The 14,508-nt window shown below is 34.6% G+C and overlaps 1 protein-coding gene across 34 annotated transcripts in view; it reads right to left on the bottom strand.

The window, feature by feature from the left end:
• Positions 1–14,508, bottom strand: part of LOC141390590 (uncharacterized) — a 158,166-nt gene that overhangs the window by 72,801 nt on the left and 70,857 nt on the right. The gene's annotated exons all lie outside the window — the stretch shown is intronic.

Raw genomic sequence — 14,508 nt, 5'->3', positions numbered from 1 at the left:
GTTGGTTTTACAAATCACTTGTTTGTTGGTTCTTCAAAGACGATGCAAATAACTATCAATTCAAAGCAACTCAACACCATGGCGTCATTAGGAGGGTAAAACTTTTCAATTGCAAAATAATTGCAACAAAATTCAGTAAACATGCCAAAAATGGATTATTGAAGTCAAAGTGAACAGACAATTCAAAGTAATGTGAACAAATACTGCAAAAAGAGAAATTATAAATAATTTTTTTAATCGAAATACCTTCTTCAGTCCTCAAACATAAACACATTCTTCTTTTTTCACATACATAAGTAATGAAAATTTATTAATCTTATCAAAAATTCCCTCCACAAAGACTGTTAACCTTGAACTTCATGCTTAACGATATAATTTCCCGGTAATGCGAATACGCATTATTTAATAACGTAAATTCATTAAATTGCCTTGCTTTACACATAATGCCATACATAACCGTTAAAGATATTACAATTTCAACACCAACTACCCGCTGTATAATACAGGGAGAAAAATAAATTATTTGGTATATTTCTCTTATGAAATAAGCAACGTCAGCGAACCCGAAAAATTGAGGTAAGGTATACATAAATAAACAAACGGCGCAATTTCATGAAATTACACAAAAATAACTCAAGGAAATACTAATGAGGTTATAAAAAGGAACACTCATATATACAAATATACATTATTATTGCATTGGGAGATACAATAATATATAAATTGATTTCAACCTAATAAAGGAAATTCATAACAATTGCATCGTAATGTAATTACAGACAACATTTGGGAAAATAGTAGTAACCTTTACAGTTACTAGCCAGAGAAAAAGTTTCAATCATTAATTTAATCTTTCTAAAAAAAATATATGTTCCGATCGCGAACAACTGCAACAAATCTCAGGGCTGATGGATGGATGGGGGCCACCGTGGTACAATTGTTAGCACGTCCGCCTTGCACTCAGAAGGTCTGCGGTTCGAATCCCAGGCCAAGCAACATCAAAATTTTCAACTGTGGCAAAATTCCCCCCTCAGTAATGTGGCGACATTTCCTGAGTATTTAAGCCATGAAAAAACTTCTCTACAAGTGGTGTCGTAAGACACGCCGTTCGGACTCGGCAATAAAAAGTAGGTCCCATATCATTGAGCCAATATGAAGTGGCGTGCACACATTGATATGAGAGAAGTCTCCCTTGTCCCTTCGGGGATGTTGTGGGAACATATGTATGTATGTATGTATGGATGAACTTTTCTATACGAAAAGTCATCTCCGATGAACTTTTCTATACGAAAAGTCATCTCCGATGAACTTTTCTATACGAAAAGTCATCTCCGATGAACTTTTCTATACGAAAAGTCATCTCCGATGAACTTTTCTATACGAAAAGTCATCTCCGATGAACTTTTCTATACGAAAAGTCATCTCCGATGAACTTTTCTATACGAAAAGTCATCTCCGATGAACTTTTCTATACGAAAAGTCATCTCCGATGAACTTTTCTATACGAAAAGTCATCTCCGATGAACTTTTCTATACGAAAAGTCATCTCCGATGAACTTTTCTATACGAAAAGTCATCTCCGATGAACTTTTCTATACGAAAAGTCATCTCCGATGAACTTTTCTATACGAAAAGTCATCTCCGATGAACTTTTCTATACGAAAAGTCATCTCCGATGAACTTTTCTATACGAAAAGTCATCTCCGATGAACTTTTCTATACGAAAAGTCATCTCCGATGAACTTTTCTATACGAAAAGTCATCTCCGATGAACTTTTCTATACGAAAAGTCATCTCCGATGAACTTTTCTATGCGAAAAGTCATCTCCGATGAACTTTTCTATACGGAAAGTCATCTCCGATGAACTTTTCTATACGAAAAGACATCTCCGATGAACTTTTCTATAAGTTCAGTCTTCAATGATGAACTTTTCTATAAAAAAGTCATCGAAGATGAAATTTTCTATACAAAAAGTAATCTCCGATGAACTTTTCTATACGAAAAGACATCTCCAATGAACTTTTTTATACGGAAAGTCATCTCCGATGAACTTTTCTATACGAAAAGACATCTCCGATGAACTTTTCTATACGAAAAGTCATCACCGATGAACTTTTCTATACGAAAAGTCATCACCGATGAACTTTTCTATACGAAAAGTCATCACCGATGAACTTTTCTATACGAAAAGTCATCACCGATGAATTTTTCTATACGAAAAGTCATCACCGATGAACTTTTCTATACGAAAAGTCATCACCGATGAACTTTTCTATACGAAAAGTCATCACCGATGAACTTTTCTATTCGAAAAGTCATCACCGATGAACTTTTCTATACGAAAAGTCATCACCGATGAACTTTTCTATACGAAAAGTCATCACCGATGAACTTTTCTATACGAAAAGTCATCACCGATGAACTTTTCTATACGAAAAGTCATCACCGATGAACTTTTCTATACGAAAAGTCATCACCGATGAACTTTTCTATACGAAAAGTCATCTCCGATGAACTTTTCTATACGAAAAGTCATCTCCGATGAACTTTTCTATACGAAAAGTCATCTCCGATGAACTTTTCTATACGAAAAGTCATCTCCGATGAAATTTTCTATACGAAAAGTCATCTCCGATGAACTTTTCTATACGAAAAGTCATCTCCGATGAACTTTTCTATACGAAAAGTCATCTCCGATGAACTTTTCTATACGAAAAGTCATCTCCGATGAACTTTTCTATACGAAAAGTCATCGCCGATGAACTTTTCTATACGAAAAGTCATCTCCGATGAACTTTTCTATACGAAAAGTCATCGCCGATGAACTTTTCTATACGAAAAGTCATCTCCGATGAACTTTTCTATACGAAAAGACATCTCCAATGAACTTTTTTATACGGAAAGTCATCTCCGATGAACTTTTCTATACGAAAAGACATCTCCGATGAACTTTTCTATAAGTTCAGTCTTCAATGATGAACTTTTCTATAAAAAAGTCATCGAAGATGAAATTTTCTATACAAAAAGTAATCTCCGATGAACTTTTCTATACGAAAAGACATCTCCAATGAACTTTTTTATACGGAAAGTCATCTCCGATGAACTTTTCTATACGAAAAGACATCTCCGATGAACTTTTCTATAAGTTCAGTCTTCAATGATGAACTTTTCTATAAAAAAAGTCATCGAAGATGAAATTTTCTATACAAAAAGTAATCTCCGATGAACTTTTCTATACGAAAAGTCATCTCCGATGAACTTTTCTATACGGAAAGTCATCTCCGATTAACTTTTCTATACGGAAAGTCATCTCCGATTAACTTTTCTATACGAAAAGTCATCTCCGATGAACTTTTCTATACGAAAAGTCATCTCCGATGAACTTTTCTATACGAAAAGTCATCTCCGATGAACTTTTCTATACGAAAAGTCATCTCCGATGAACTTTTCTATACGAAAAGTCATCTCCGATGAACTTTTCTATACGAAAAGTCATCTCCGATGAACTTTTCTATACTAAAAGTCATCTCGGATGAACTTTTCTATACGAAAAGTCATCTCCGATGAACTTTTCTATACGAAAAGTCATCGCCGATGAACTTTTCTATACGAAAAGACATCTCCGATGAACTTTTCTATACGAAAAGACATCTCCGATGAACTTTTCTATACGAAAAGACATCTCCGATGAACTTTTCTATACGAAAAGTCATCTCCGATGAACTTTTCTATACGAAAAGTCATCTCCGATGAACTTTTCTATACGAAAAGTCATCTCCGATGAACTTTTCTATACGAAAAGTCATCTCCGATGAACTTTTCTATACGAAAAGTCATCTCCGATGAACTTTTCTATACGAAAAGTCATCTCCGATGAACTTTTCTATACGAAAAGTCATCTCCGATGAACTTTTCTATACGAAAAGTCATCTCCGATGAACTTTTCTATAAGTTCAGTCATCAATGATGAACTTTTCTATAAGAAAAGTCATTGAAGATAAAATTTTCTATACAAAAAGTAATCTACGATGAACTTTTCTATACGAAAAGTCATCTCTGATGAACTTTTCTCAGATGAACTTTTCTATACGAAAAGACATCTCCGATGAACTTTTCTATACGAAAAGTCATCTCCGATGAACTTTTCTATACGAAAAGTCATCTCCGATGAACTTTTCTATACGAAAAGTCATCTCCGATGAACTTTTCTATACAAAAAGTCATCTCCGATGAACTTTTCTATACGAAAAGTCATCTCCTCATCCTGAACTTTTCTCAGATGAACTTTTCTATACGAAAAGTCATCTCCGATGAACTTTTCTATACGAAAAGTCATCTCCGATGAACTTTTCCATACGAAAAGTCATCTCAGATGAACTTTTCCATACGAAAAGTCATCTCCGATGAAATTTTCCATGCGAAAAGTCATCTCCGATGAACTTTTCCATGCGAAAAGTCATCTCTGATGAACTTTTCCATACGAAAAGTCATCTCTGATGAACTTTTCCATACGAAAAGTCATCTCTGATGAACTTTTCTATACGAAAAGTCATCTCCGATGAACTTTTCTATACGAAAAGTCATCTCCGATGAACTTTTCTCAGATGAACTTTTCCATACGAAAATTCATCTCCGATGAACTTTTCCATACGAAAAGTCATCTCAGATGAACTTCTCTATACGAAAAGTCATCTCCGATAAACTTTTCCATACAAAAAGTCATCTCCGATGAAATTTTCCATGCGAAAAGTCATCTCCGATGAACTTTTCCATGCGAAAAGTCATCTCCGATGAACTTTTCCATGCGAAAAGTCATCTCTGATGAACTTTTCCATACGAAAAGTCATCTCTGATGAACTTTTCTATACGAAAAGTCATCTCCGATGAACTTTTCTATACGAAAAGTCATCTCCGATGAACTTTTCTATACGAAAAGTCATCTCCGATGAACTTTTCTATACGAAAAGTCATCTCCGATGAACTTTTCTATACGAAAAGTCATCTCCGATGAACTTTTCTATACGAAAAGTCATCTCCGATGAACTTTTCTCAGATGAACTTTTCTATACGAAAAGTCATCTCCGATGAACTTTTCCATACGAAAAGTCATCTCTGATGAACATTTCTATACGAAAAGTCATCTCCGATGAACTTTTCTATACGAAAAGTCATCTACTATGAACTTTTCTATACGAAAAGTCATCTCCGATGAAATTTTCTATACGAAAAGTCATCTCCGATGAAATTTTCTATACGAAAAGTCATCTCCGATGAAATTTTCTATACGAAAAGTCATCTCCAAGGAACTTTTCCATACGAAAAGTCATCTCCGATGAACTTTTCTATACGAAAAGTCATCTCCGATGAACTTTTCTATACGAAAAGTCATCTCCGATGAACTTTTCTATACGAAAAGTCATCTCCGATGAACTTTTCTATACGAAAAGTCATCTCCGATGAACTTTTCTATACGAAAAGTCATCTCCGATGAACTTTTCTATACGAAAAGTCATCTCCGATGAACTTTTCTATACGAAAAGTCATCTCCGATGAACTTTTCTATACGAAAAGTCATCTCCGATGAACTTTTCTATACGAAAAGTCATCTCCGATGAACTTTTCTATACGAAAAGTCATCTCCGATGAACTTTTCTATACGAAAAGTCATCTCCGATGAACTTTTCTATACGAAAAGTCATCTCCGATGAACTTTTCTATACGAAAAGTCATCTCCGATGAACTTTTCTATACGAAAAGTCATCTCCGATGAACTTTTCTATACGAAAATTCATCTCCGATGAACTTTTCTATACGAAAATTCGTCTCCGATGAACTTTTCTAGAAGAAAAGTCATCTCCGATGAACTTTTCTAGAAGAAAAGTCATCTCCGCTGAACTTTTCTAGAAGAAAAGTCATCTCCGCTGAACTTTTCTAGAAGAAAAGTCATCTCCGCTGAACTTTTCTAGAAGAAAAGTCATCTCCGATGAACTTTTCTAGAAGAAAAGTCATCTCCGATGAATTTTTCTAGAAGAAAAGTCATCTCCGATGAACTTTTCTAGAAGAAAAGTCATCTCCGATGAACTTTTCTAGAAGAAAAGTCATCTCCGATGAACTTTTCTAGAAGAAAAGTCATCTCCGATGAACTTTTCTAGAAGAAAAGTCATCTCCGATGAACTTTTCTAGAAGAAAAGTCATCTCCGATGAACTTTTGTAGAAGAAAAGTCATCACTGATTAACTTTTCCCCATGAAAAGTATATAAGAAAAATCATCACCAATGATCTTTTCATCAAGAAAAGTCATCACCTATGGAATTTTCTACAAGAAAAGTCATCACTGATTATCTTCTCTATAAGAAAAATGTTCACTGATGAACTTTTATTCAAGAAGTTTCAACACTGGTAAACTTTTCTCCAAAAAAGTAATCTCCGATTAATTTTCTTGGAGAAAAGTCATCTCCGAAGTACCTTCATAAAAGAAAAATCATCGGCGATGAACTATCATCATCCTCAGAACTTTTCTATAAGAAAATTCATAACTGATGAACTTTTTTTATAATTTTTTTTTTGAATCTACAATATAATCTCTCAATTGATAAATTGCATTGTCTATGCCCAAATAATGGTTTTATGTAACCTTTGTATTTGTTATCCTTGAAAAAATAGCTGGAAGTTTAAATGGTGATTTTGGTATTTTATTACTAATATTTTTCTTTGACTATAACCTCCCCGCTGTACGTAAATGTTGCGTGACTTACTTTGCTTTTTTAGCTGTTGTTGTATTATTTTAACCATGTTAACTAACAAAGCTGTTTTAATAATAAAAACAATTTAGTTTAGCAGTACTTCACCTACTCTTCTACTTGAATAATTTATTACATAAATAACTTTACACCCAGGCGTTTTGTGGGCTATGGTGTTACTGGTGAAATTAACCCCCTTTGTGGTTAAAATGCCGTACACATAACAAATCAATTCGATTTGAGTGAAATCAAAAATATTTCATATTGGAATGGAATTAAATGCTTGCATAAATTTATGATATTTTTATTACTGATTCCTAGTAAAAGATGCCTACTTGCCAACTCTTGCAATGAAATATTTTCACACGACTGCTGTTGTCTACATCTATTTGTTTCGAATTTCTTCAACCATTACACAACACTCACAGACGCAGAGCCAATGAAAGGCCAAAGAAATGGCATGAACGAAAATCACACAAAATATAAAAATAAAAAAGAAAACTATGAGAAAAGCCAGTTTCTTGCCTCAAGTTATTTGGCAAGCTATCAAAGGGCGTCGCAAAAGGAATTCACCAGAAACTTTCCTACACACACTCACACGCACCTCCTATGGATGAATGTGCAAACTGGAATAAATGTCGGCTTGATTTTCTGTCGCCTTGTCTATGTGCTGGTTTGTGAGTGTCATTCCTATTTTGTCACACAATACAATGATATTTTAAATCCTATCCTATATCCTTTTATTTATATTTATAATAGTCTACATGAACAGACACTTCCTTGCTCTCTCAGAATAGGCAATGCGAACAATACATAGTTGAAAAAAAAACCAAAAAAGAAACGCCATTTAAATAGTTGAATATCCCTTTTCTTTTTAAATGTGGGCAAAACTTTAAAAGAAAAAATAATCAATAAAAGCAGACATCAGCCTCTTTTGCAAACCTCAGGGCTGAAAATGACAGTTATTTTTCTATAAATTGAAAAAGGGGGAATATTGTTTCTAATAAATATCGACACTAGGGGTCATAAGTATATTTGTTTATACTGAAACATGTAGATTGAGTATTTGAATATTGGCATCATAATGGGTTATGTTGAAGACTAAATTACTACTTGAAAGACCCTTTTCAGAACATAGATAAACAAAAGTGTTTACATAAACCATAAAAAAGTATTTCAACTACATTGTTGGGAACAAATTTCAAAATTCACGCCATTATCCTTGATGAATTCTCTTGTAAGCATTTTATCCTAAACATGACTTTACTTTCAGAAAACTCAAACTGTTATAAAACTTTTTAAATCAGAAAATATTAATCACATGTTAAAAAAATATTCTTGTAAATTTTGTTATGTTTTTAATTCGCTTATTACTTTGATGATTTTTCTTTTGGAAAAAATCATCCATTTTATCTCTTTTCTTTATTCTGACAAAATCTACAATACATTGTCGTGGTTCATTTATAATTTTGCTCGTTGCTTATTGCTGAGTCATACAAATCACCATTCAAATCTAGATTCAAACATCGAATTAGTATTCCGAGGATTATGATTGTTGTTGATGGCCTTTTATTAGAATAAAAGAGTGGATTTACATATGTTTGCGCTCATGTATGAATGTATGTGTTTTTATAACACACTTCTCCCGAGACCGTTCAACAAAGTGGTCATGAAGGACACTAAGTATTAATTACGACATGTTTGTGTGAGTGGTTACACTGCGATGCATATGAATGAATGAATCGTGATAAAGTCAGAGGAAAACCTTGAGCGGATATGAAGAAAATTAAAATGGATATGGAGAAGAAAATGAAAACAAGTAATCGAAATGGAATTGATATGTAAGTTTTTTATATTGATTAGTTTTTGTTTTGATGAAGAGAATAATTTTGGTTATTAATTCTTAATAATAATTGGAACATACCAATTAGTTTTTAAAATGGTAAAAGTGGTAGGTGTGGCGGGTAAAAACCGGTAAAACTTGAAGATTCTTTCACATAAGTGAACAGTTTTTATACTGAAATAAAATAATAGACAAATTTCATTCGCTTACGTTTACACATATGTATGTATTTGACTTGCTGTACAACAAATGAACTACGCAATTAAATATATATGTCTTCCAACAACTCCTTTGAGAATAGGTTAACTTATTTTGTCCATGTCACAAACCAAACATCCACTTATACTATAGATATGTTAATAATTTCTTATTGTCTTATTATAGCAACAAATATGATTTGAAATTGTTTTTAAATCACCTGGGTAATGCAATACCATGGAAATTTTAAATTACTCTAAACTGTATTAGATAATTGGTTCTACTATTGCAGGTATCATATAAGTCACAACCACAAATAGAATTGGATTTTGTATTCTTAAATATAATGTAAAATGTATTTAAATTTCGTTTAAGAAATCTGTAATAAAACCATAAAATTTTATTTTTCTATATTCAGATGTTTCAGATGTCAACAATTTAGAATCGTATTTCTTCCAAATTTTATATTGTTTTTATACCCTCAGGCTTTCGTCTAACGAGGGAATATCCACTTTGATACAATCAAAGTTGTGCCTCATCAAAATAATGATTTGGGATCCCAAGAATATTTGGACGAAACCCGTTTCAGACGTTTGTAGTCGATTAAGCGTTGTCCATATGTCTGGCTGACTTCGCACGATACTTATATCTTGTACATATAGGTCAGGTCCGAATATGTATGGATAGTCCATATCGCACAGTGGTCCCACTTGTATGAAAAAGAGTGCCAAAAATAGTTCAAATCGAGCTACCGGCTCCAAATTTTAAACGTAGGTTTATAACAAGCCAAGAAGATAGAAACCCAATTTTCGTGGATGCAGGTCCATATTTGGGTATAGCTCCCATAGACATAGATTTTGGCCAAATTAACAAACCGATTTGGATGTTATTTCGCATTTTGAGTTCTGAGTGAATAAACTACCTCCTTGCAAAAAATATTCAATACAAGTCCACGTTTAGGTATAGCTCCCATATAAATGTACCCTCAGGTTTTCGGTATTTTGACAATTTTAGCGAAATTTTCCAACTGATTTGGCTGTAATTTGGCATTTTGAGTTCTGAGTGAACCAAATACCTCCATGCAAAAAATCGTCTATGTTTAGTTATAGCTCCCATATAAACGTACCTTCCGATTTTCGGAATTTTGACGATTTTACGGGCGCGGTGTAAGATGAATAAATTAGAGGGTGGCAGATGGGGGCAGCTGGTTTTTTTTTAATCGCAAACTAGAGACTTTCATCTGCATTCTAAAAAAAAATTCGAGACTCACAAATGCTCACAACATTAGTAAAACTCAAAACAAATTAATAGTAATTATATTAAAAATAGCAGAAAAAGTCATTTATTAAGAATTTATTTTTAATGAAGTTAGAAAACGAGTTATGAATTTGTTTTTTCGTAAAAACATTGCCAATGCCATCACCTATAAGCTTCATTTTGAAAGTTGCACATTTACCTCTCCAATTTTTTTTATAATTTTACTCATAACCTACGAATACTTTGCGGATATATTTTTCGTTTTTAAGACCTCACATACAAATCACAACTTCTTCGAGTTAACTTGGCGTATAACCGCTGTAAATTTACAAAAATAAGACTGGATGTAAAAAATTTTATATGTTTAGAGAATATTTATTTCAATCGCAATAAAAATTGTCGCCATAAATTTTTCGATTTTTGTCCACGGGCGGAACCACTGTATATCGGGTAGTATAAGACGACCTCCCGGCTCGTTTTAAATGTATACCTCGCGGTTCCTACTACTACGGTAAATTTTTTTCAGTGACAATTTCATACTTCATGCAAAAATTATGCAATAGTTGCAAACGACATACGACAACTAAATAAAATACATATCTAGCTTGCAAGATAACACTTAAAGGGAGTACCCGATTTGGTCCAAACTTTGCACATCGTAATGTTCTTCCAACTCACATCAAATTTAAATTGCGCTACATCGGTCTCCGCGAAGACCTGTTAGGGGACAAGTTTTAAGTTTTATGTCTAATAGAGTTCGCTGTTTTTATTACATCAGTACAACTTTTTATGGAAACCTTACTAAAAATGGGCATACGCGTAATGTTTTGGTATAGTCATCACATAACGTCCTACCCATATCACGTATATTATTCGAACCGTCTACAAATATAATTTTCGTCAAGTTTATACTTCTTGAAAAAAAGTCCTGAACAAATAACTTTTGAAAAAAAAAATCGCTTGTGTATCCGGTGCTCCATAAGCCCATAGACGAAGGTCTGCCTCACACGAAAGCTGGTAAATAAAAAAGTTACTAACTCTTGAATATCCGTTCTTGAACGATGTCTATAAAAAATGATAAAATTAGCGACTTACATATTTTTTATACCCTCAGCCTTTGGACTGACGAGGGAACATACACTTTCATAAGGCTAAAATGTGCCTTATCAAATTAATGGTTTTATAACGCAAGCATGTTTGTACGAATTCAATTTCGGACAATTTGGAGTTGAGTTAACCATGTCCGTTCGTCTGTCTGGCTGGCTGGACAATAACTTTCAAACGGATTAACTGATTTGGTCAAAACGTTACTCGTAATATTTCGGCCAAACTTAGATCAAATTCATAGAAAGGTCATATCGGTCCACTCCTAACGCCAAAATGATTCGTATGACAACTATTGAACGATAAGGCCCAAAATTTTGTCTTCGTAATATTTCTCCCCGACATAGATGAAAATATAATATGGACTATACTAGAGTTGTGTCGTTCATGAACGAACCGGCTCAAAGGAACGACTCCGTGAAAAGAACGAACGGATTCGTATCCAGCTCATTCGTTTATATCGTTCATTTAGATCAAATGTGTTCTTCTTTGGCACGGCGGTGCCAAATTTTAGATCAGAGTAAGGCAGAGAAATTTTTAGGTCTCCCTTGTGCTCTCAATGAGCGTAAATTTGTTGATGCTCACAACGTGTTAGCATCTACACAGGCTGTGAGCGATAACCAATTTACGCTCACTTAGAGCAAATGGTCTCTCTTGTGAGTCACAATGCCTTCCACGGATTTAGATCGCTGATGGTCAAGACACAAAACCACCACCATTAGCTTTGTACACACAAGCAAGAAAAACAAATGCATATGGTTGCAGAGTTGTGTCGTTCTTTTACATCGTACGTTTAAATTTTGAGCTGAATCATCTCGTTCAGTTGGCTCCGCTCGTTCTTTTTTGCTTATCTCATTCTTTTTACTGTTCTCGTTCTTAAAGCTCTTGTTTTTTTTCTAGTTTTTATGTTGAACGTGTGTAAATTTTTGCTTTATCTATCCCTTACGATGAAAACATTTAGTTTTTTTTCTTGTTAACATCATTACGCGTTGGTGAATTAAAAAATAACAGCCTGTTTCTGTATGTCGAAAGAAGAATGCGTGCGAAAGAAACACGTCCAAACTCTTGTGTATTTTTCAAATTTGTTTTTTGTTTTGAAGCAAAAGCAAAGGAAAAATTAGTTTTTCTATATTGAATGGAAAGAAACATTTTTGGCTTATTTTTAAGACTGATAAAACGACTATTGAATATTGATGCAGATAACTAACGATATTCACAAAAATGATAGACTGAAATGTTTTATTGAATGAAAAAGAGCCAAAGAACGAAATGAAAGATCCGGATCTTTTTGGTGAATAGAATGAAAAAGATCGATCCGCTCAATGAACGAGATTGCCCAACACTAGACTATACCGGTCCACTTCTTTGGGAACCTCACATACAATATTTCAAAATTTTTCGGACAAGTGCAGTTTAACCCACATAAAACCCTGTAGCCACCACTTACGGTGACTAACGAGCACGATTGCTTACGAATGTCGTATCGGATTTGGGCGATACTTTACATATAGTACTATTTCTTCAAAACATACATCAAGTTCCAAGAATTCTATATCGAAAAAATCATACGGCTACCTTTCTCACAAATGTTAAAAATGTTCGCTTAAGTGCAGTATAAATAATAAGGGTTGTTCGAGGATCGTTTTGAATTTATACTGAAGGAGTACCTTATGACCCAGTTTACAAAAAAAAAAAAATGCGAGGGGAACTAGAAACGTTTTTGTCCTAATAACGAAAACGCGAATATTTATCGAATATTACTGTTTTTCAAACGCGAATATTTATCGAATATTACTGTTTTTCAAAGTTTGGTTTGAGCGCATAAAAGAGTGTATAAATCAGACTGGAGGATTTATACACTTTTTTATGCAGTTGTTGAAGCCAAAACATTTTTTTTGAACGCTTCAACAGCATGGCGTCGAAAATAGTTGACCACGCCTTGTTTTCTTGATGTGCGGGAATCAAATGAAGTCATTAGATTCCAAGTCAGGGCTGCACTGCGGATGACCCATCAATTCCACGTTTGGTCCGGTCAAAAAACACTGGTTTGAGTCGATGTGTTGGAGCTCACATTGTCATGGTGCACAATGACTCGTCCTCTGAACAATGATTCGTCCTCTCCTGTTCGTTTTTCGAATCTCTAAGGCGACTTCAGGCAAATAAATTGTAGTCTACCAATCAATGTTCCTCAAACCCGAAAAAACGGGCGACGGATTTGCTCAACTTCGATTTGGCTCACCTTCGAAGACCCCCACGGTTGATTGCTGTTTTGTTACGGGCTCATACGCATAGATCCAAGATTCGTGGTCTACGACGATCTTACATACGTCGTTTGCAGCACAGTGATCGTATTAATTCATTTCCGTGCAGAAATAGACAATAGGTTTTTGAAAAAAATGCAATGTCAAATGTTAGTTGGTTTAAAAAATGCCCAAGGATACCACTATTTCACGGTATATAAAATGGCGACCTTGCATTATCCGTTCACGCACACCTTCTTTTTTCCGGCAATACAGCCGTTTTTGGACGACCCTCACGACCTTCGTTTTTATAACCTCAGCATTTATGCTAACGGAGTATATACAATTTCATACGGACAAAATGTGCCTCATCGAAATAATGGTCTTAGACCCCAAGTATGTTTGGACGAAATGTGTTTCAGACAATTTGGAGTCGATTGAGCAATGTCCGTCCGTCTGGCTGGCTGGAGCGCACGATAACTCTCGAACGGATGAACCGATTCGGTCCAAAATTTCGCTTTCGTAATATTTTGCCCAAACTTAGTTGAAGTTTGAAGATGGGCTATATCGGTCCACTCCTTCCGGTACCTCCCCACAAAAGTTCCAAAATGGTCGGAAAATTTGCGCGCACGAAAACTCTTGCAGGGAGTAACCAATTTGGTCCATACTTTGCCCATCGTAAAATGTGTACCAAACTTAGATAATGTTTTAATATAGACTTAATCGGCCCACTCCTTCGGACACCTCCCACACAAAATTTCGGAAAAGTTCAGTTTAGGGCCATCTCTCGAATCGCTCTGATTTTTGTTTTAGCAACTTGTATTTACTGCCCTCCATACGACGGTACAAGTTTCATTAGGGGCAAGTTCATACTTCCTGAGAAAATAGGCTGAAAGATGCACAAAAAAAACCCCTATGACACAGTGTGAGTTGGTAGGAGCGCAAGATAACTCTAGAACGGATCCAAACATAGTTTAAATATGAGGATAAGCTATATCGGTCCACTCCTTCAGGTACCTCCCCCACAAAAGTTCAAAAATGTTCGGAAAATTTGTTCATACGGTAACTCTTGAAGGGAGTGCCCGAATTGGTCAATACATTACACATCATAATATATCTACTAGA

This window comes from Musca autumnalis, unplaced genomic scaffold (assembly GCF_047663935.1).
Source record: "Musca autumnalis isolate F117 unplaced genomic scaffold, ASM4766393v1 scaffold_1, whole genome shotgun sequence".
Lineage (NCBI taxonomy): Eukaryota > Metazoa > Arthropoda > Insecta > Diptera > Muscidae > Musca > Musca autumnalis.
This window is presented reverse-complemented; position numbering and strand designations above follow the sequence as displayed.